The sequence below is a fragment of the Pelodiscus sinensis genome, chromosome 2 (genome assembly GCF_049634645.1).
Source record: "Pelodiscus sinensis isolate JC-2024 chromosome 2, ASM4963464v1, whole genome shotgun sequence".
Lineage (NCBI taxonomy): Eukaryota > Metazoa > Chordata > Testudines > Trionychidae > Pelodiscus > Pelodiscus sinensis.
The window spans coordinates 134,629,160-134,654,226 of NC_134712.1; the positions used below are offsets into that span (position 1 = coordinate 134,629,160).

The window sequence follows — 25,067 nt, forward strand, 5'->3', positions numbered from 1 at the left end:
ACCAGGCTGCTGACTCCAACTCTTCGGCTCCTAGACTCTCTGCTCCAGGAGCATCCAAGGTCCTGCCAGAATGTTACTGGACCAGAGAGATCCGGGTTTTGGAGGTACAACCTGTAATTCAGGGTTTCGCAGCCTATGGGTCGGGACCCAAATATGGGTCATCATTGCATTTCAAAAGGGTTGCAAGGTGTCTCCCGAGGTGGAGCCATTCGTACATTTTTTTGAATTGCCCTGGATCACCAGGTCTTCCTGAATTGTCAAAATGGGTCCCCATCTGGAAAAGGTTGGGAACCGCTGGTAATTGGTTAAGGACTATATCATTATAAACAAAAGAAAAAGTTAAGACTGTCCAGGAAAAATAAGATACATTTCATGTTGATTTACAGCTTCATAGTTACTTTAAGTTTTTGTGCCTCCATGCCAAAAAAAAAAAAAGGGTAAAGGTATGATCTTAAGTATTGTGAAACTTAGCTCTTATCACTGTATTCTTATTTAATTCTGAATCCTTTTTTTTCTCTATAAATTATTTACAGCCAGTTGCTTATACCTATGGTCTAGAAAATAACAATGGTAAATTCTGAGAGTTATCCTCTCCTGATAGAAATACATCAGAAAGTACATTTCCTTCTAGACGTCACTATATATTTTTCCATATCATTTTGCTTATGAACTTGTCAACAAAAAGATTGTAGTAACTTCATTTTGTTTGCAGGGTTTCACATCATTAACCTAGCAGTGTCACTTATTATATGAGGAAAATGAATGTCCTATAATTTAAAGGGGAAATCATACTGTTCCTTGTGCTCAGAAAATGCGTAATCAGAATATATTTTATACTAGATGGTTTTTAGGCCCTGTTATCACTTCTAGAAATTGGAGAGCTTTTATGTTTTTTATTATTTTAAAATACTATCAGTTGCTGGACTCATAATTTGACCTGACTTTAGATATTGTGGGGGATGTATTTAGAGGTCACAAGATATTAAGAGATCCAGTGCTCGTGGGTTGCTTTTAAAATTAAAATAATTAACTCCCATTTTTTTCTAGGGCTTACAAAAATATTTTGGAACCTATACAAGCAGCATTTAACGAAGAACAGAATTCCCCTATCAGAGCTCATTTCTGCTGTCAACCTTGTGCATAGAATAGTAAACAAAAGTGAACTGAGTGGGCTTCATTTTTATTAGAAACAGAGGGTGAACAGTCTGTTTGAGTGAGAGAAGGAACAAATAGGAAATGGCATTAAAACCTGTTAGAAAAAGATTATAAATATGTAGGCGGAAATCTTGGTCTGATTGCATGGAATATGGGTGATGCCATTGACTTCCCTGGGGCCAGGATTTCACCCATATGGTGAGAAATAAGAGAAAACGATACCAAGTTGCAGCTAGTGTCTTGTTTAAGTAAGTAGCATGTGACATAGGAAAACATTGAAGCAAGCAGCATGTGTTTAAAGTTAAGCATGTCCTTAATTGTTTTTCTGACTTGGGATACTTTGCTGATTTAGTATCTGGGTCTTGTCATAAAGTAGATCAAAAATGTTGAAAATATTTTTGAAATGTAGGGAGCTTCAGGTTGACAAAGGTTCAAAGACTGACTGTCTTTAGGATCCTTGACTCAAGGTGTGAGGAGAGGTGTCCCTCTATCAGCCATGTTTGACTCTCTCATAACACTTTGGATACATTTATTAGGGTAACTAAGGGCTGGGGTGGGAAGTGTGTGGGGTTCACCCAGTCTCTGAGATCATATGATGAGTGAGTGTGTGGAAAATAAGGGGGTATTAGGATCAGATCATTTTTAAGAGAAAAGAAAGAAGAAAGGCTCTGGTAGCTGAATCTCTGCATTCCCTCTTAGAAACAGCCATCAGCTACCATAAGACTTCTAGGCATGGCTGTTAGTTTTAAATGTATCTGTCATTATTCTCCATATAACAAAGGCCTTTCAGTAGCATGAACACGATTTAGTTTTAGGAATGTGTTTACTGTATAATCATATTTTCTTGCATATTATCTGTGGCTTGTGATTTCCTTGCCTTGTAAATGATGATTGTTGAAATTAAAATACCATCCATCACATACCAGCATGCATTCTGTGAGGGACAAATTTAAATGTTGGAAATTCACTGGTGATGGTTTTGAGTGTAAATCCATTGATTTCACTTGAATTGTGCCCACGTACAACACTCGTGGATTTGGAGTAGAATGTCTCTGAAACACAGCAAGGAAAAATTAAATAAATCCATTGAAGGCAGTAGAGTCAGCACTCTTAATCAAAATAAATCCATCGCATAAAGGGCAGTTTTGACTTTGTTGCTGGCCTGATCCTTCACCATTGTGAAGCATATGCCTTTACTGCAGAGAAGTGTACTTTCATATCTAGATAGATGTCTTGAAGTAAAATGCTAGTGGAAGTAATTTTTTTCTCGGTGTAGCTGTTCTAGATCAACCACTGCTGTGGCATACAGAATTTACTTCAACTAGCCACATCAAGATAAAAATTTATAGTACTTTTTCTCAACTGGGATTTTACATTGAGACTACTATTTTAGTGTAAAAAACAAGCCTACTTCTCTCTCCAGTGAACTCACAACTTGACAGATAAATTGTACCTTTAATATATTTGCCATGCCGGCCATAGTAATTAATGCTGGTGCATATAATTATATGGCCAAGGAGAGATGGCTTTTGAGAAGGAAGGTGCATGGTTTGCTCAATCTTCTGTATATATAGGGACACTTATAGTTGTGTATTGGAACACTACTGGATATGCCCTCTTTGTATACGTCTAGACTACATCCCTCTTTCGACAGAGAGATGTAAATTAGGCACTTCGAAATTGCAAATGAAGCCAGGATTTGAATTTCTTGTACTTCATTTGTATAATTGCGTCATGGCACTCTTTAAAAAAAGAGCTATTTTAAAAGTAAAACCACAGTCTAGATGCGGTTCTTTCGAAACAGGAAGGCTTTTTCAAAAGATCCTGTAAACCTCAAAAAATGAAGACATTCTGTGATCTTGTTTCCTTTTTCTCACCATGGAAGACTGCAAGGACAGCATTTTAATTTACATTTCAACCTTAGATACCTGATTAATGGCTGTTGTAAATGTATTCCTTTTCAGTAAAACTTATAAGTAAGCCAGAGTAAAGGATCCTACTTGTGGCTCTAGAGTAAAAGTGTTACTTTAAAAAATGAGGGGGATATCTCATGATAAGAAGGGAGAGGGAGCGGTGTTTCCAGAAAGTTAGATTGTTTTGTTCATTTCCCTGATTTTATTCTTGAAATTTTCATTCAAAGTTTTCATGAACAGAAAAGCTCTTCCACATATCTGTAGATAAGTAGAGCAGGAGTAAACCTAAAAGTATTTTGAATTAGACAAATGTTAGAAAACAACTTGGCGACTAGGATTTTTAATACCTTTTATAATAGTTCCATAATGTGCGTAATTCCTAGTACATTTCCCTCCTATTGTAAGCAGTTTTTTATAATTCTAAATGATCATACTTTAGTGGAAATTGTTTCTTTTTGCTAATAAAATTTCACTCTGTGTACAGACTGAACCTTAGGGCAAATAACTAAATGTTGGCATTTACTGTTGTTAGAGATTTATTCTTTGTACTAGTGTCAGATTTTCATTGGTACTTAAAAAATTTGATTCTGTAACAGTCCTTTATTCCTTAAATGTACAAAGAGGTTGTTGGTCCCTGCCATATGCAAGTGTTTCATTAGTGTTTGTATATAGCATTTCAATTTATATTCAAACAAAAATTTTGCTAATGAAATATTCAGTTTTCTCTCTTAAAATCAGAGTTCAGGAAATGTAGCACTTATAGGACCAATAGCAACACATTCATCCACATTACACATACTCCATATTATATAGTAGGTGCCAATGAAAATCACAGGGAAGAAATATGAATCAATTAAATAAATTCAGGTTTAGAGCCAAGGCTCCACTTTGTAGTATTAAACTTATTAACTAAGTGGATGATTGATATAGAAGCCATTACCATTTCTAGATATTTCAGAATAGGATTGGCACCCACTTCACATCAACTAAGCCAGCGGTTCTCAAACTTTCTGGGCTATGGAGCCCCAGCGGTCCACTGATTGTATGTGTTGTACCTATCGATGTTTCCAGTTTGTCAACCTCGTGGAGCCCTGAGGCTCCACAGAGCACAGTTTGAGAAACACTGAACTAAGCAAATAATGTCCTTTAAAAGGACCTTAACACACCTCTCTAAAAAGTACATGTAAGGTTAGTCTGGCTCACAAATCAGGTAATTAGGCATCAACATTTATGCTGACAGCTGTCCAATGGTACAAAATGGTAGGTGCATAATTTGAAACAGGGTGTAGGTTGCTCTGAAAATTTGGTGGTTAAAATTTAAAAAATGTTAGCAGTGTGCATGATTGAGTTATCTGGCTTATTATATAGATGTTATATTTCATTCACATTTTCTTAACGATAACTCCACAAGAAAAAAATCTGCAGTACATCCTATCATGTATGCTTTTTGAGGTTTGTGAAGAAGCTTGGGGCATCAGCTGGCATGCTTGTCTGAGGAAAAGAGGGGGCTTCCTTTCCTGTGGTTGCTAGACTCCATACAACAGGGCAGCGAAAGCTTGCCAAGAGAAAGGGTTCTTTAATTATCTTAAACATAAGTGAAGAAACTGCCAGTAAGGAGCCTCCAAGACTAGAAAACCAAACAGGTCAAACTGGCAGGGGATAAGTTTTTGGAATAAGATTGTATAAAACTGCTGAAGTTAGGGTTGCCAGATACTTTCACAAAAAAAAACAAACATGGCAGGAAAAAAATTGGTTGAGCAAAAAAAAAAGGGGGGGGGGACAAAGTTGTTGAGCAAAAAAAACTGCACAAAAAAAGATGTGCTGCGCTTTCAAATCCCCAAACTACCTGCTGCCCCTGCCAGATGCAGCAGGGGAAGATTGTCCCAAGTGGCCTTCTGTCTGAGAAAAACAGAAAATGCTGGGCATTTTACATGTCTGGTATTTTCTGGGGTTTTTTACAGGACAGAGGCCTCAAATACCAGACTCTCCGGGACAATACCAGACACCTGACAACCCTAGTTAAAGTATTAGTTTATATTCATTCTATTTTGTTGTTATTACTTAAAAAGAAAACTTTTAATTTAACAGTCTAAAGTCCTAAATATTTTTACAGATAATACAATGTGGCTCTTGGTGTGTGTGGTGGTTTTTTTTTTTTTTTTGTACACCAAGACATTTTGTAGTGTATCACTCAAAGTTGTTTGCTTAATCACCGAAAGCTGTAAAGATCCAGTAGCCTAATTAGTACTTTGTTTGGAATGTGGATAATTGAGATATTAGTGAGCTAATTGTCTGTCTTGCAAAGTGCATTGCTCATTGTTACTGATGTAGTGAAAACTACACAGATAGTTGTTTTACCAAGACATTGTAGAAAATATTACTCTAAAATGTTAAATACTTCTATTTGCACTCCTTTATATGTATACAATTTGCATATGGACACATACACACCAGCCATGCTGACTTATGACAAAAATTGAATAGATATGTATGGAGATCGAAAATAGCTACATAAATTGACATGCAACATAAACACCCAATCGAGAAATGCTGACTGTTAAAGAAAGATGGGAAATACACAAATGTTTTAAAAGTAGAAACCTGGTTACGTTGTTCTAATAAAACTGTGAAAACAGAAGATATATAAAAAAGCATAGTACATGTTTAAGAAACTTAAACATGATGGTTGGGATATTCAAATAAGCCTACATTAACACCCAATCAGTATTGTCTTTCAGTGAGGGTTGGGTGTCCAGTTTCCCATATATTTCTTTCAAAATCACAGCCTAAGGTATAAATAGGAATTGTTTCCCCCAAAAAAGGATAGAAACTTTTGTCCAGAGGAGCACCCTCTCCAGTGATAAATAGAATGATAAATTATAGTACAAATATGAAATTAATTCTTATAGAATAATGTAATATGAAAGATCACTTAGTGTACAAATCCTGCAGAAGGGCAAATTGAAGAAAAACATACAATGCAATTTTCATTGCTAGGAAAAATCTTGAACTTTATCTGATCTTGAGAAGAAAATTCATTTGTAAGCATGTGCTGGACTTGGGGCTTTGTATCTTTGGACAGAGAGCAATCTTATTGAGAGTGATATACTGAACTGCCTGAAAACATAGCCAAAAATGCCGTTCTGAATATTACTAGATATTTTTAAGGTACAAATATGAGAAGTGACAGTGGCATTCACTGAATTGTGTGTGTGCATTTTCAGTTTCTGTTCATAATTCTTATTAAAACGAAAAAAACTTTTTTTATACAGTACATCTTGTCATCAGTATGGGTTCATTTCCACTTACTGCAACCAAGGTTAGTTCAGAGATCATCACTAAAAACGAAAATTGTAAATTACTTTTGACATTGAATTGGAATGATACTATCATGTGGGACAGAATTGTGTTTGATTACTCATATGGAAGGAATGCTACACAATGTGATTTTCCTCAATTTTTTTTTGATTTTTCAATAGAGATTAATTTACATATGTGTGGGTTTTTTCTAAAGAAAATGTTATTATTCTTGTTCTTTTAAAATAACTTCCCTAAAGGCCTCTACAGTACAATGTATGAGAGACACAGACAGAAGGCCAGAGTTTTGCTGATTTACACCTTTGTAAGCCTGTCAATGGGCTGAACATTGTGTACATCAGCACCATGCTCCTAAACATTCAGTCCAAAGATTTACACTGTGTTAAGCAAATTTAGACCTCTATTTTTGAAAAGGGTTGGATAAAAAGCATCATAGTAAGAGGATGTAAGTGTGCTATAAGAGTGCTGTTAGGAACCTGGTGACTGTGTACAAAAACTTGGGCAAGCAAATTATGTGAACTCGGTACGCCAGTTGCATTTTAGATCTAAATGTCAAAATGCATGCTGAATGTATGTATTCTTTGAAAGTCTATCTCATCTGTATGATCCTCATAATTTTATCATCTTAGCACTTCACAAGCCTTAAGTCATTTACAGTATTTTCATGATGGCTTGGTGAGGTAGGAAAGCAGTAGTAGTAATATTCTCATGTCACAAATGGGAAATAAAGGTTGTGAGGGATTAAACTCATATGGTAGTGACAATTTGCACCTTAGTAAATACCTCCTTTTTGTGATATTTCTCCTTCTGTACATTTGTATACTCATGTGTTTATTTTAATCAAGAGCATCTGCCCATGTTCTGTGCACCCATAAAAATATTTAACAAAGCCAAAGAGTAGATATCACTAATTAAAAAACTTTAACCTCCCCAAACATAATCCATATTGGCAAATTTAGTCAAATTAGCAATTAGGAGCCAACCATAAGCAATAATAATCATTTAAAAAAATCAAAATTAGGCACTCCAAATCCTTCAACCCCATTTTCTCTGAAAAGATTGAGTTGAAAGAATACACGAGCCTTGCAGTGTTTCTATAAATTGAAAAATACAGATGCTTCTGGACCAAGGGGGAAATGATTTTCAGAGTTAGGGATAGGATTCCAAACTTTCAAATGTCTGAAAACCAAACATTACAGCTCCCTGCCTTACCTCTTTCCCTGAGAACCCACCCATGTCCCCCCCCCTTTTGTGAGGCCATGTCCCTGCTCGTGCCTCTACATCCTTCTTCAGTAGGTTACTATTCTTCTTTCCATCTTCCTCATTACTCAATCGTCTCTACCTCCCTTCCCTCCCTCCTCCTCCTCCTTCGCCTCCCCTCCCTCTTCCCCTCCCCTCTCCCCCCCCCCCCCCCCCAGCTAGCCTCTTTCTGCTTTTGGCCTGGGCTGGAAGCTGCAGTCCAAGACATGGAGTCTGCCTGCCCATGAGATGTAGTCAGGAGGAGGCCCGGGCATAGCAGGTGTAGGCATGGGCTGAGGAGCTGGTGACTCTCCTGCCCACCCCCATCCTGTGGTAAGTGGACTTTTGGTGTCCAGTCAGTACATCTGTACAGTTTCTCTTTTGACTGAACTTTCTGGTTGAAAACTGAACACCTGTCAACCCTAGTTAAGGGCTCGAAGCTGAGAAAACACCCTGTCAGTAACCACTTTCCCTTTAAACCCAAAGGATGTTCAAATGCCTCCAGTTATTGCACTTGCCATGGTATCCCCTTGGGGACAGGAAGTCTATCACGTAGTCAGGAGTTGCTGCCTTGAAAAAATCCAGAAGTAATTAAAAATGGAAATATTCAGTATATTTTCATTATACAATATAACCCGCTTCTATATTTGGTAATGGGAGTCCTGTCTCCCTCTACATTAGATTGGCAATATAATCAGGATTTGTGCATCAAATTTTAAATAACCTGTATTAGCTCATTAAAAATGTCTGTCAATATTCCCCACCCTCCCCGCACTCTCCCAACACACACACACACACACACACACACACACACACACACACACACACTTTCTGATATGCTATTGGCATTATTGTTCTGTGAGAGTGTTGAGAACAGTAGTGAATGTCTGTACTGGTCACAGAACACTTTATTTATTCTGTCATGGCTATCACTAACAGGAATAGCATTAGTACACCTATAGAACAGATAGCCCTCAGGTCAAAAGAAGGTTGCAGGAGACATCAAAGTACCCAAAGTCATAAACATAATGTAATTTTTAATAATATGTAATTAATCGTCTGTGACAGTGCTGGTCATGTACATACTTGATCTTTGCTCTGGTACTATTTCGCCAGGCTATCTGGACTTAGCCTTGAGGAACTGAATGTTTGTAGCTGTAATTTGTATTTGTCAGTGCAGCATCTGCAGAGAATTCAAGACATTGAATCCTTATTAAAAATGCAAATGTGTGCTTATCTTTGCCAAACACTTGATAGTGGATGAGCACTGATAAGACTGTCTCTTTGCTAGATGCTGCATAAATCTGTAAGCTGTGTCAATGTGAAATTGCTGTTGTGGGATCATTTAGGCTGATGGAAGCAGTAATGTGTGTCCCAAAGCCTGACCCCTATTAAGTTGTAAATGCTCTCTCACCAGGGTTGTCTATGTTTCTAACACATTGGTAAACATAATTGCATTCACTGAAATTATTTCTGAGATGGGTGTGATTCCCATGTCAATTGAAATCTAATAGATAAACTTTTGCAATCTTGTTAGAACCATCTGACAGCCCATGTTAATGCTGAAGTTGTGAGAAACGTAACCATTTTAATGTATTTTATTTGTAAGAATTTATCAGATGTGGAAATAGCAAATTCTTATTGCTTCTCATTATATTTTTGGGTTGACTATTTATTTATTTTGCTAAATAAATTAATATTACTATTGTCAATCTGTAAATGCAAGCAATATATAGTTGTACAGTGGACTACTGTGATTACTTCTGGGGGAATTATGTGGCAAAAAATTAAAGTGTCTGTATTTTCAAATTCTGCATATTTTATGTATCAAAATAATGCAATATCATCATCCTGGTTTTAATTATTTTGATAATTTATTTCAAAATATCTATAATCAAGTATGTCTGTAACAATACAGACAACAGCACAGATTCAGGAAATGAAATTTGACAAATAGATTCTTTACTAGGCATGGTAATGCAGAATTTTGAGCCATGACTCATTTAAACTATAATAAAGAAACATATGTCTTGCACCCCACAGAAGCAGTGCAAAGGCTTGTGGGAGTCAGAGTGAATGAAAGAGCTGAGCGACAGGGAAGTAATTGCTGGTGTATCCAGACATGAATCCCATCTTGGTTTCAGCCCCCCCACCCTCCCGCGAGAGCAAGAGAAAGGCAGTTGGCCTTTGATGCCCTGGGAACGCAGGTGTGCTGCCTGTCCCTGACTCTACCATAAACAGAAACCAGACAGTAAATGGGCTAGCTGACGACCTGGGGCCTCCCGTCGCCCTGATGGCTAGTATCAGTAATTGACACGCCTGCACTGTCCCAGGAGAGGAATCTTTGCCCATCACATACCAGAGGTGCCCATTGTCTGCATTTTCCCAGGTGTGAATTATGCTTTGCACCCTTTGTGGGAAACTTGGCATTCAAAGCCATTTTTCCTGATTGGCCACTTGAGACCAGGAAGAAGCCTACATGACCCAAGGGGTATAAAGAGGGGTTTAGTAGCCCACCCCATTTGAGCTCCAATCATCTACACCTGCTGGCAGGTATTGATTGTCTCCTGAGGTCTGTGAGAAGCCCAGCCTCGCCCTACTTCTTCCCGAGGGATTGAGAGAAAGACGCTGGCCACACCAAGTCTGGAACGCAGGGGTGAGAATTATACCTGCTGGGTGTCTATTTTGCATGCATTTAATAAGAGCTCAGAGAACCAAAAGGGTTTCATGGTACCTGTAAGTGACTTCTTAGTGTAATTTCTGTCCTGTCCTTTGTAGTGGCTGTGTTATCTGTAACACAGAAGTAGCATTTAACAACTAAGTTTACCCTGTAACAATAAAATAGTAACTGTTTAAACTTTAACCTGACTCCTTCAGTTGCTGTAACAGAACCAAGCACCATTTAAAAGAACTTCAGCTGGTCAAAAGGGACAGGTATAGGGAGAGCTTGGGCGTTTGGATTTGTGTCACTCCCAGGTGACAGGTCCGTTGGGGCACCTCTCAGCCTCCCCCAGGCTGCCCGTTCGAAGGAATCACGAATTCTAGCAGCTAAAATCTGAGGTGTAATAAGCTCTCCCTGTAAACTTATTGGGGCGACCGTCAATCTCCTCCAGGTTGCCCGCTGCAAGGGACCCTGGTCTCAGCAGTTGAAGTCTCGGATGTATAGCACACACACACATACACACACACCATACCCTGCCCTGACTGTTGGCTGACAGCTAGTCAGTAGCCTGGGAATGAACTTGGAAGGTTGTTGGGTGTGGATGGGAAAAAAGTAGGACAGGGTTTTTTGTGCGGTTGTTAGGGATTTGGGGATCTCCGTCATGAAGATTCTGGATGGCCTTTAGCCTCCATTATTCAGTGGGGCACATCAGCCTCTAACTCCAGGTGTTCTTGTACGCCTACTCCTATTCCGTCTCTGTCTCAGTGAACCATTCCACTAGCTTCTGTGCCCCTACAATAGCCCTTCTGAACACCGGTTCTAAATGACCACTTAGCAGCCCCACTTGCCCTGCTTTGTGCATCTTTCTCATCCCTGCCATGTCCCATGTCTCCTCAGCTGACTTGGGGGGCAGGGAGCTGGGAGGAAGGCAGTCTCTGCCCCTCCCTCTCTGCTGCTCTGGTCCCTGATCCAGTGCCCTTCCTTCTGATGCCAAATCAGCTCTGGTGAAGAAAAGAGGTAATTGCAGCTTCTTTTTGCCTCTCCATTAGAATCAATTGTTCTCTGCAGGGGACAATAATTCTGTGGTCGCACAGTGGCATAGAAGTTCACAGAATTCCTCCAGGAGCATGTGATCTAAATTAAAGGCCAGTTATGGGACCTTTACTGGAAGTAACTTGATGAATTCTAATGCTGCTTCAAACACTTTTATATTTTATGGTGGGAGGGAAATGAATCTGGAGATTTTTTCCCCCTCCTTCTTCCTTTTGTCCCTGATTATTTTTAATTTTCTATTCAGGGTTTAATTTCTGCATTGATTATACAGTTGTTTGGTGTCACATTCCTCACTTTTTAGTCAGTCTTACCTCAAGCCACTAACTTTGGAATGTAAATTATTGGTATATACAGAGGATCAACTGCACTTGAATATGTATTTGCCTTTCTAATTACCACATAGGTATTCAAACTGAACATACTATTAAGGAAGGGTTTGCTTTTAATTATAGTCCTTAGGATATATTAATTTTTTATATATTACTCACCTTAAAGTTTTCATCATGTTAATCACTTTGTAGCAACCTAAGGAAACTGGGCCAAAGTATTGTATACAAATAAAATTTTTATACAGTAACTTTATTTCACAACCCTAAATTGTGAAATATTGAAAAGGTCTTTTCTCAGGTGAACTCTGGTTCATAATCTGTGGATTGTTTTAGATTCTTGGTTGCTACTGGTTACTCATGGAGCAACTGTGATCTGACTTCTTTTTCTCATCTATGCTTGCTACAGAAGATGTAACAGCAACCAAGCTATTAATAAATATTTTCTCTGTGGTAGCAGCCCAAATGAGGTGTTAAAGATATACTGTCTTCCCATACTTGGCTGATTGGTTCCTTGTAGGTCGCTCCTACCATGAAGTTGGATATTTAACTTTGTTTTCTAGCAGCTCTGTGTATGTGTGTGTAAAGAAAGACAAGTCCATGTTGATCCTCCCCCCACAGATGATAAATAGTATCAGAGCAATACTGACTTCAGTTTCATCAAGAGCTCTCCTCCTCACAGTAAGATTTTAGTCAATGAGCGATCCAGTAATACAGGTTAATTGCATACCAAAGACTGTGGTCAAAGTGTGGCTTTCTCTAACGAAGTCCCATTATCTTCCATTTGTTCAGAATTCTTTACCAACCCTGTAGGCACTTCCTTGCCTCATATATTACATTAGTTCACAATGCTAGAGTTCTTGTCTCCTAATGGGAAATCAAATGGTAAGCAGTACAAAACAATGAGTGCAAGTGTAATGTGTTGTCTTTGTGAGAGACATAAAGTGGTTACATGTTTTGAATTTGCTGTAATTTTCCAAGTTGTCTGAATGTGTAACTTGTGAAAAGAATGTTCTTGGTAATTCCACCTCAAGGGAGCAAAGCTAGTAGATAACCATGGTGACATTTGCATCAGAAAAAAAAAGGATGCAACTTCCATACAAAGTCAAAGTGATTTAAAAAGTGGTTAGAAGTGCTCTTGGCATCATCTGCTACCCAAGCAGCCAGAAGGAAGTAAGGATCTGACATGAATCCCAATCTGTGAGCTTTAACAATGAACTATGGGTAAACCACTTCAGTCAAGATGTCTGCCACATCTTCCAATGTTCCCTATCCTGTTTCTTTACCCTTGTCTGAATTGAGTTTTAACCACCTATTCTTTATAAAAATCTCATCTTCCTAATCTCTGATAGACATTGGGCATGGTATCATCCTTTGGCAGGGATGGAAAAAACTTACTGCTTACTGTCATGAAGAAGCTGTAATTCATACTTCCTTACTATCCTTGCTAATTGCCTCATACACACAAAACAAGGTTGCTGGCAGGTGAACAATCACTTAATACTACTCTTTTGCGTAGAACAGAGCTGTTTGATTGACACCAATAAGTTCCTTTTAAGTTTAGGAGTTGCATCAGCAACACCATCTTACTGAATGGCACTGAAAGCAGCAAGGATACCTGATCAGTCTGTGACACTATGGCTGTTTCTACACTGGCATGAATTTCCGGAACTGCTTAAAACGGAATACTATTCCGTTTTCAGTTTTTCCGGAAAAGGAGCGTCTACATTGGCAGGCTGCTTTTCCGGAAAAGCCCTTTTTCTGGAAAAGCGTCTGTGGCCAATGTAGACGCGCTTTTCCGGAAAAGAGCCCCGATCGCCATTTTCGCGATTAGGGCTTTTTTCCGGAAAAGACTACTGGGCTGTCTACACTGGCCCTTTTCCGAAACAGTGTTCTGGAATAAGGACTTATGCCCGAGCGGGAGCAGAATAGTTTTTTCCGGAATAGCGGCTGATTTTGTACAGTAGAGCGTCGTTGCTTTTCCGGAAATTCAAGAGCCAGTGTAGACAGCTCGCAGCTTATTCCGGAAAAGCGGCTGATTTTCCGGAATAAGTGGCCCAGTGTAGAGACAGCCCCTGTGAGAAGGTCTGGGCTAGCCTATTGTGATATGCCATATTTTAGAGGTGTCAATAAGATTACATTTTTTGTATCTAAAGTAGTGACACCGAAGGCTAATTGGCACTAATATAAAAGTTCACAGTTGTATAAATTACATACTTGTGGAAGGCAGATCATTTGCAAGACACTAGAATAATTACTGTACTTGCTAATACAATATCTGTGTGCAGAAAATTATAATTAATTTCTCTCCCAAACACTGTTAATCCTAATAAACATAATGCAGTGATTGATGTGGCAGGAAAAGCCACAGTGGTAACTGTCATATTGAAGTTATTGTTTTATTGCCGGCAGAGTGGCTTAAAGTCTACTAAGAGTCTTGTTTTATTAGCTCTCTGTTCTTATTACATGATATATCTCAAAATACAGCATTTCAGAATAATCACATAAGCACATGTTAGGTACACAAACTACCTCTTCATCCACATCTAATCTATTGATTATCCACTCTAAGATAATATACAACAAGAATAATGTTAGGTAATTAGTGAAGAAGTAATTTCAAGTAACAGCATTCATGATGGCCAGAAGGGTACAATGTCTGAATCAGAAGATTATTCAGTTATTTTAACTCAGCTGTGTTGGCATTGGCTTTTTAGCTAAGTAATCTTCAAATTTATTCTGCAGAGTTATTTACAGTGTTATACTTGTGTTGCTCTCAGAATATTAGACAGAATGGCTAAGGTAATACCTTTTATTGAACAAACTTCTGGTGGTGAAGGTGACAGGTTTTGAGGTTACAAAGAGCTAGCTCTTTGTCAGGTCTTGGAAATGTACTAAATGTCACTACTAAATAAAAAGTGGAACATATTTTTAACATAAGTAATTACTACATATTGTAAGAGACCATTGAAGATAGTGAGGCCTGTTAATACCTCTGCTGCCATAGGACAAAAAAAGGATGTTACTAGGTTACAGATGTTTGTAATAAGTCATATACCTAGTTTCTTCATTAAGTCCATATGTGTGTGTTTACCAAATTATTAATTTAAGTTTCCAGGTTCATTTTTTCAAGCTGTTGTGCAGATATCCTTTGACACTGAGGACTGAGAAATCAGCTATAGTGATTGCTTTGTGAAGTGTTCACCAATGGGTGATACAGTCTTTTTGGCTTTTGTTATTTTTCTGTGGGACAGAGAGTAGTGATTATCTCATTTGTTATTGATGCATTTAGTGCATTGGATGAGGTATACCACATGCTGTGATATGTGCAAGCCCATAGATCTTGAAAATTATGTTGTTTGGGGGGGGGGGGGGGGTTGACCAAGAAAGCAATGGAAAAATATCTGAAGGTACCACTTTCACTTGAGGTGTCCACATCTGTGTGGGACATACTTGTAGAGTTTCACATCAGTTTATCCAGTACCATAATGTGAAATACTCTGAATAGTCACCCTTTTCCTTTGATGGCTTGGAACAATTTGCAAGCTATAACAACATATTCCTAGCCAACATATTATGCCAGAGATCTGAATCAAATTGCATTATGGGTATTTGTGTGTATTGAATTAGTAAGACGATAAAATGAAATTGGTAGATCCAGCTAAGTTGTTTCCAAGTTATGTGATATTTAATTAGTTTCCAATACTTTGGATGGGTGAGCATCTACATTTAGTAAATAGGTTATATCACCTTTTTCCACATTTATTCCAAATCAGTTGCAAAACATTATCAGATATAAGACATACTACTTCTGTGGTTATATATAATAAAAATAACAGCAACTTGGTTTTTGTTTATAACAAAATTGAGAAAAGAAAACTGGTTCATATAATTCCATATTCTGCCACTAAGATGTATTCTTGGTGTCTGGCCATTAATAAGCATTTCAGGCCCAGGAGCTCTGAACTTCTAAAGTGGGTTAATTACTTATTAAGAGAACATGGACCCAGAATATTTTTTCAAGTCTATTTTGGTTTTAATTTACCTTGAGCAAAATGGGCAAAATAGCAAAAATGTACGGTGGAGGTTGGGAATTATGTGCAATTAGTTACATTTTCAAAATTCCTGTTCTGCATTCCAGTTTCCAAATCAAACCTTTCTTTAGTCAAGTCAGTACATTACGGTTGTGCTTGGGTTCTATTCCCACATTAAGGTCCACATTCTACTGTCATTTATGTTCCTAGAAATTCAAATAAACTCTTGGGAGATCACTTAAATTACTTTGCTTTTGCATTGATATACTTCAAAGCAGACTTTGGACCTAAAAAAAATCTCTCGTGTTGGGCCTGTCATTCAAAAAATATTATCTTAGACATGTACGTAGCTGTTTACAAAAGCTTACTGTCTTTAACACATTTACCATAACACTAGCCTTTTATGAACTTAAATTGTGCCCCACTGACTATATTAGTATTAGATACGCAGTTCTATAAAACAGTGAGGATGAACCATATGTTCACCTTCTGGCATAGAACTATACAGAAACAGACCATTTCCCTTCCACTGGTGTGTGATGCTTAAAGAACCAACTACCAACCAGCTGTGCAATCCTGCAGAACCAGTGAACTAAGAACTGTGTGGCATGGCTAGGATTTCTTACACAGCTTGGAGGTCAATGACAATAATATGGGAAGACATTGCAGATTGAAAGCTCTCTGCACCATTTCCTGTGTTTCTGTGCTGACCTTGATTATTCCTTTTTCCTCCCACTTTCCCCATATTAAATACAGTGGCAGCATGACTCATAAAGTAACTCTGATGTCACAGGTAACTCCCCCATTCAGTATACATCCAAATCTTCTATTTTGTGACAAATGCAGAGCATGAGTTACTGCTGCACAGAACAACAGTAACTTGTGAAGGAGATTACATTGTGGACTGTGATTTATTTCCAGGTGATTGTGCTTTGGAAAGCAACTGATTAGTAACCCAATGTCATTTCCATTCTGTTACCACTCCTCCTGAGCTGCATAGAACTGCACCACCCCATAGCTGCTATAGAAAAGGAAAATATTGCAACTTGGTAGGAAAGAATATGTGTCGTTCCCACCTTTTTTCTCTGTGTTCCACTCAACCACCTGTGACTCCATCCACTATTACAGTCGTTCCCAACCTTTTCCAGATGGGGACCCATTTTGACAATTGCCTTGGTGACCCAAGGCAATTCAAAAATGGGGAGGAGGGAGGGCAGAGCCACCTGGGGAGACACTTGGCGACCCTTTTGAAATGTAAAGGCAACCCATATTTGGGTCCCAACCCATAGTTTGGGAAACCCCTGCACTATTATATGTTCCTTCCGTGTCCCACTGCAGGACATCAGGGAGGGGAGTCCATGGAGGTCAACAGAAATAGTACCTAAAAGAGCACTTTCAGTTCAGAACTGAACTCATCCAGCCAATACATACAGATTTTTTTTCTCTAAATTAAAATAATAAATTAAATTTTAAAAATAAAAATGAAGCTCTCATGCCTAAATAAACTAAATTTTCAGAAAAAAATCTCAGCTTTGTCCCTTGAAGTGCCAATTGGACACCTAATTAGTTTGCTTATGAAAACACATCAAATATTTTAAAAGTAAGCAGTGATTTTTTGTGCATTAAGTTTTGGGTGTCCAACCAGATATACTTTAAAGGGCCCTAGGTTTCCAAGGGTTGAGGCTTCAGCATGTCTGAAAACCTGGTTCTTTAGGGTGTCTCAAGTAAGTCATACAAAAATTGTGGCACCTAAAATATCCAGTTACATAAGAACTTATATTTACATTTTACAGGTTTTTAATTGAACACATGAGCTTAAACAATATATTTTCATATGCAGTTAATTATGATTTGTGCAAAAGAAGTGCGTGTAGTTTTTCCTCTCATTCTCTACAAATAAAATGACAGAAGGTTGCATTTGATTAAAAATATTTTCTTTAAGTTTTCTGTGTTACAGCTTACAAAAATCGGTTCTCAAAAGAATCATTCAACACTACCACATTGCACTGTCACTATGATCTCTTGCAGCAGATCTCCGCTGGTTGCCATTGAGGCTATTCAAGTTTTCTTTCTGAGAAGGAAACACTGTTGCTTCTTGTTTCTGTTGATGGGAGACCATGATGAAATTTTCCAGGACTGAACTAAATTGGTCCATTCCTAGTGTGACTGTGAGTTCACTTGTGTTTTTCTGGTATGTGTGTGCCTGTGTCCCAGCCATCATTTCAGACATGGTTTCTATTTAGAGACACTGCTTTTTTCCAGTTCTAACGTTTTATGATTCTATGATTCATATCAGAATTCATCAAACTTGAGAGAATGGAAAGGAAGAGGGTCCATTAGAGCTGTGGTCCCCAACCTTTAGAGGCTCCCGGGCGCCTGCGGGTGGGGCTGCGCGTCCTGGGGCACGCCAGGGGCATGGATGCTCTTACACCTGGCGCCGGCATGTGCCCAGGGACGGGGTCGCCCGAGTGCCTTGTGCCGTGGGCCCGGGGCCGGCGCCGCCGCCCGAGCCACGCGCCTGGGGCCGGCACCGGCGCCGCGCTCCCGCATGTGCCCCGGGGCTGGAGCCACCTGAGCGCTGCGCACCAGGCGCCGGTGCGTGTCGCGTGCCTGGGGCCGGCACCTCCAGTGCGCCGCGCGCCGGGAGCGGGGCCAGCCCAGTTGTTGGCGGGCGCCATGGCGCCCGCGGGCACCGCGTTGGGGACCACTGCACTAGAGGGTGCCTTGATTCTTCATTTTGATTGGTCAGTATTGAATTTTCTTATTGCTGAAAAATATGAAAACCCCAGTATCTGTGCTGTATCCACCAAATTACATGCAGTGTTAAAGACAAGGGACATCGGCTTTATAATGCGACATCCAATTAATGTCTTTCTGACATCCAGCTAAGACATTAATCAGATGTTGCATTATAAAGTCAGTCTCCCTTGTCTTTAACATTGCCTTTTTATATCAAAAGCTAAGTATGGGACATTTCCAGCCCACTTAATTAGTTTCATTGGCACCAATCCTACAATTGACAGGTACCCTTTTTTCTAATTCTCTTTTATAAAATACCTGGTTTCTGTTATTTTTACTCCAGCTAATTATCTGATAAAGTGGGTTTTGCCATGAAAGCCCATATGATATACTTTTGTTAGTCTCTAGGGTGCCACAAGGCTATACTTTTCTTATATGTTATACTATCAGATTTACCTGGCTGTGGGGGAATCCCCAGGTCCCATGTGAAGTGGTGGAAGGGGGGAAGAGCGGAATCGGCAATCTCCACTGTGTGGGTGAAGTGGTAGGGCGAGAGGGAGGGATTGCCTAGGCTCCATGAGGAGCTGCACTGTGGCAGGGGGTGAGGAGTGGGAAAGGATGTCATCCCTAGACCCCATGTGGAGCTGTGTAGGGGAGGTGGAGAGGAAGGAAAGGTAAGAGAATCCCCTGCCCCAGAGAGGAGTGGTGTGGAGAGGGGGAAGGAGGGCATGGCTTGGCCCCATGAGGAGCTGCGTGGGGGGAGGTAGAAGGGAATGCCCAGGCCAGGCCCGAGAGGAGTGGCATGGGAATGGGATTTGAAAGGAATCCCCAGGCCCCAAGCGAAACAGCATGTGGGGGAAGGGAGAAATCGCTAGGCCCCATAGGAGTCTCATAGCAGGGGAGGAAATCGCCCTGTGGAATAGATGAGGAGTGAGTAAGCCCTTGTATGCAGAATCCCAAGGCCCTGTAGCAGGATGTGGGTGTTAACACTGAGGCCCTGTAGTTGTGTGTGTGTGTGTGAGAGGGTGTCCTTTCCCATAGAAGGTGGCCTCAGTGGCCAGCAACATGCAGAGCCCTGTCCTCAGCCAGTCAGTCTCGTGGTGGTATGGCTGTCCCCAGTGCTCACACTGCAGTACCCTGTCCCTGCTCGCTGACCCCATTGGTGAATGTGAGGATCACATCCCTCTTCTCTCTGCCCCTCCCTTTCCATATTGTGGAAAACACTCCATTCCCACCACTTCCCATGTTCCCATGTTCCCAGAGGAAGCTACTTGGCAAATTTGGTGACTGTTACTGTTTAAGAACAGTTCTTGTAAAACAGAGACAGACATTTCATTTCTAAAATATATATATTGATATACCTGTAAAGATACATAACAATATTTATGTCACTGTTCTGTGCTGTCTGTAAATAACTATAATATATAACAGAGAATACTGCATTTATGTGTGCTAATATAATTTATATTCAGACATTTATTTCATTCTGAAGCAACAAAAAACAAACAATATAAAGAATCTCCCCCACACACGTTTGTTAGCATATTTGAAGCAGAGATTATAATTATATGCAGTTTCATTGTATTGTTCCTACAACTGATCAATTATTATGAAGTCATGTGATATTAATGTAAAGCATACTGTTGGTGCTGTAAATCCAAGTGAGGGCTCATATAATGACTAACTTTTCTGAGTATAGAATATCTTAAGTTCATCTTGGGGGTTCTGTGATCCTCTTTCCTGGAGTGTTCACTATAGTGTGAACTTTCTTTTCTATGCTAGGCAAAGTATGGTTCCTAGGGTCATTTTTTTGGGAGGGGGGAGGAGGAGGTTATGGTGGCAGGAGCTTTCAGGCTAGCTAGTGTGTGAGAGAGAATGCGTGACCTCTTTGAGCTTCTTAGATCCAAAATTATTTTTGGAAATTTTGTTACACTTGTCATATTAAAATTATTAATCCATACATATAGATTAATTTGACCCCCAAACTTTCCTCCTTTATGGTTTTATAAATTTTGGGAGACAAAATCTCAAATGAGATCCAGTTGAACAATAGGAATATTTCCTTTCTGCTAATTCTAACTCGTTGAGATTTTTATGTGGATATAAATCTGTCTTTTCAAAATCATGTGGTCAATGGACACTTCCTTTGTGGCTGACCAGGAAAAGCTGGCTCCATCTTTAAGGGAGGTCATATTCACTGAGATATTAAGCCAAGGATCATCTTATACCCATTATAGGCCTTATAGCTCTTTCTTTGCTAACATTATGCTATAAATCTCTTCTGTATCATTTCCAATGCATATAGCGAATACCAAGACAGAACTGTTTGTTTTGACTAAATATGACCAAAAGGTGGCAGCACTATTTTGGGCATCCTATATTTCTACACTTACTAGCAATTCATCTTTCAGCATAAACTCTTTCCTTCATATATGAAACATACTATTTATGAAGACATATTAAAATACATTCTATTATCTTTGCTACTAATGGAAATTGTCTCTTTGTATATTTGCATAATATAATATCTCTGTAGCATGAAGAATCTATTGTACATAGGGATTCTACTGAATATTTAAAAGCCCTAAGATTCTGCTTTGATCTGTGTGGCTGAACAATCTTCATATTCATCAATCTCTTTGCGTTTCTGAAATTATTTTTAGCTATAGAACAATTTATCTTGCCTAGATAAATTCTCCCTGTGTAAAAGAAGTTAAGGCACTTTAGCATCTGATGTCAAAAGAACTATTTTACCTATGTTTTAAAAAGTCTTTTACATATCTGAAGTAAACATGTTTTTAATTAATCCCCCTCGGTGCAACCCCAGCAAAACCCAGGAGACCAAACCAGTAAAGAATTACTATTTTTGTGAACAAATCATCATGTTTTATCATAGGGCCAAAAAAGATGGAACCTTTCCTCTTCTCCTCCATCCTCCTCTGCCAATGCAGCATGCTTTCTAATGAGCTTATTAGGTTAATTTATTTTATCTCCCTCTCTTCCTCCCTCTCATTCCTTGATCTGGAAATGTCTGCAAGAAACTTTTTCATTCTTTGCTGATTTTTATTATTAATGCAAATGTTGATAACTGAGAGGAACAAGAAAGCAGTAGTTCACACCTGGAGATTTTGGCCAGTAGTCAGAGACTAAAAATGAGTTAGCACATTTATGTATGATGCACTAACACAAACTGGTTTTTATGATCTTAGAAGGGATTATATATCCAAGAATAGGCATTATATAGAGATTTCATTTTCTTGCAAAGATCTCTGTGAGTGTTCCTTGTATTTTCTTTTTAACAAAAATTAACAAAGTATGCATATAAATATGCAAAGTGAGGAGAAAATTTGATTAAGGATTAGGAAACGTGGGAAAGAAATGAAACTTAAATTAAAACCTGTGGACATTAGCTCTTCATATGCTATTGCTAGGTTGGTTTTGAAAGCATTTTAAAATATTCTCATTTGCCGGTAAGAATTATTGAGAGACTTCCATTGTGATATCTGAAAATGTGAGGATATGATTATTTTTGACAACTATCCTTGCTCTCTTTCAAAATGTTTAGCATGGCAAGTTAGCTTACACCAAAAATCTCATGATGAGTGATGTTCTGAGGAGTTGAGAGATATTGAGAGTTTCATAGATAAGTGTGGAAAGAGTACACAAGAATATACCAAGCTTTTGGCTTTATTTCTGAAAACAATCATTCTATTTAGAACACTCAGCCTCAGCTCCTCTGTTCAGGAATGGGACGTGTCACTGTAAAACATTCCCATTCATCATCACAGCTGCCTCAAGAGGATGATGATCTGATGCTGTGCTACAGCAGCTTGGAAACAGCAATGCATATACATTGACAAGTCTAATTGAGCATCAGTGTTTTAAATGGAATCATGATGCCAGAAAGTAAACTGAGCTGTTCTTGTAATTCAATTGTCCTAGATAAGATTATCTAATTTAATCGTACAGATTCCTTGTGCCAATGCTTAGGAGTGGATTGAACTTTTTTAGGTCAAGTGTCTGTGTTGTTTTTTTTTAAAAAGTCAGTCAGTATATGTACTAGATCTTAGAAAGTGTTCAGTTGTCTGTGAGAAAGTGAGCAAGTTTGTCTGTCCAGCCATCTCTTTGTTCAAGAACTCCTCCTTAAACTGTAAGAGCGAGAGACACCACATTTTGTATGCAGCTTTTTCTTATCATAACTTGAAGCAAGCTAAGGGTTTGCTTGTGTGAGGGGGTGGAAGGACTGAAGCGTCTTCCCCCCCCCCCATACAGAAACACATAAAACCATAGAGAGGCAGAATCACCAAACAGGTGAAATGGATGGGCTGGGTGTGTCCCCTCCATCCAGGATTACCCCAGCACCAAGTCTCCACCCCCTATGTGACCTTGAGAAAAGGGGGGGGCTGCAGCTACTCTCCCCCCATTTGTATGGGACTACTGCTGGCTGTTTCCTTCATCAGGGAGTGAGGGCAACGTGCACAGTTTGCTCCATTCCTTGGTCAGGCTGGGGAGCATAGGTGGTAGACAAACCTGGACCTGCTCCACCTGCGGGACGTGCACCCTTGACCTGGCTGTGCCCTCTGGAGCTGCAGCAAACATGGACTGGTGCATCTTGACTGGCCCCAACCTACCACAGTGAGAGAAGGCTGGGGTTGTCCTTTCTCCCAGGGGCAGCATGCATACTGAACCCCTCACTCCACCTCCACTCCAGAGCAATGATTTAAATGAAGAAAAACAAAAATTAAGGGCCCAAGCAACACTGGGTAAGTCTTCTATTAATAACATAAAATAATAGCTACACCAGCACATGCACAAAACAGCTGCCTTCTTCCTGAGTGACATGGGCAAACGTAAACACCTTACAAGTGTACTGAGATTTTTTTCTGCCTCCCTGATAGGTTCTGTGCACAATTTATTATGTAGTGAGCTCTATATGGTTTGTTTCCATTCATCAGAGATAAGATTAGCTGAGAAGATTAGTCCCTTCTCCTCCTCTCCCCCACGCCCTGCATTCACATGGGGACATTGGTGACCGTTCCCCTTCATCAGGGAGTGAAAGCAAAGTGCACAGTTGAAGGCCGCAGTTGCAGGGCACGTTTGTGGCAGCCCATTTCTCTGGTGAAGGCACATTTGGAACTTGCCATCCATAGAAGTCTCTCAGAACCTTCAGAGTACAATACAGAGCACATTTAGGCTATGTCTACACTGCGCTGTTTTTGCGCAAGAAATATGCAAATGAGGCTAAGCATGGAATATCACCAAGCCTCATTTGCATAATTAATGAGCAGCTGCTTTTTGTGCAAGAGGCTTGTGCAAAACCCCCCTCTTGCCCACGAGCCTTTTTTCCCTTTTTTTTGTTTCCAGAAAAACGGCTCTTTAGTGACACCCCCCTTCCCACCACTGTACTTACAGTGCCTGCTGCTGCAATAATGGGCACTATAAAAATATTAATAGCAATATATATAAAAAGATGTAACATGCCAGAGATATGTGTAGCCCAGGGGTTGGCTTTAATTTTTGATGGAGCCACTCCAAGGTTTTGGAAAGCGGTCGAGGGACACACTCTTCCATGAAATGAATGGAGTAGGTATGGGGTCTGGATGGAGGTTGAGTGCCAAAGGGAGCTTGGGGTAAGGGATTCAAGTGCTGGAGGGCCTGTGATGTCTGGGAGGGAGTTTGGGAAAGGAGGCAGTTGTGACCTGGGGCACAGGATTAGAGTGCAGGGATTTGGGTTGTGACGTAGGGCAGGAGGGAATTGGGGTGCAGGGTCTGTGAGGGGGTATGGGTTCAAGAGGGGGGCAGATGATTTGGGTAATGTGGGGGGGCAGAGGCAAAGAGCTGGGGAGATCTGGGGTGCCAAAGGCAGGCTCTGGCTGGGAGACTTACCTGTGAGATTCCCAGTCAGCAGCCCAGCTTGTTTCTCAGGCAGAAGCCTGCTCTGCCTGTGCATAGGCTACAAGGGGCCATTTGCTCTGTGAATAAGAGTCTGAGGGGAGGAGGGCGTGGTGTGTTGTGAGTTGCCTGTTCTTCAAAGAGGTAGGTCCCATTGGCCAGAAACTGGCCAATGCGATTGTGCTGGGAGCGGGAGCAGCATATGAAGCACTACTCTCCTCTGCTCACAGTTAATGAAACACAAATGGCCCAGCAGCCACTTTTCTGAGCTGCATAAGGAGGCGGGGCAATCAGGGGAGTCTGTTTGTTACTTCCTGCTGCATCTGTGGGCTGGATCCAGTGGCTTGGGGAGCTGGATGTGAAAGGTATTTTGCCCAGGCCTGATGTAGCCCCCTTCCTGAAGGTACCCTTGAACTCCAAGGGAAGTGGAGTTTGCTTGCTTTTTCCTCCTTAGAAACAGGTCCCTGATTTCTTTGTGCTCTTTGGCTGATAGTAGGCATCTGCTTTTAGCTGATAGGTTGCTTAACCTATATAGGGTTGCCAGGTGTCCAGTATTGAACCAGACAGTTTGGTATTTTTACCTCTTGTCTGGTAAAAAAATGCAAAAAATACCAGATACCTAAAATGTCCAGTACTTTCTGATTTTTTTCCCGACCAGGAGGTGAAAATCCCAGGCTGTGCAGCTCAATATGGAGTGAGGCTGGCAACCCTAGTGCTTACTGGGTTGCGCAGGGGA

At 40.0% G+C, this 25,067-nt stretch overlaps 1 protein-coding gene across 5 annotated transcripts in view; it reads left to right on the forward strand.

The window, feature by feature from the left end:
- The window catches only part of CTNND2 (catenin delta 2), a 1,073,049-nt gene that overhangs the window by 447,178 nt on the left and 600,804 nt on the right, over positions 1-25,067 (forward strand). The window lies entirely within an intron of this gene.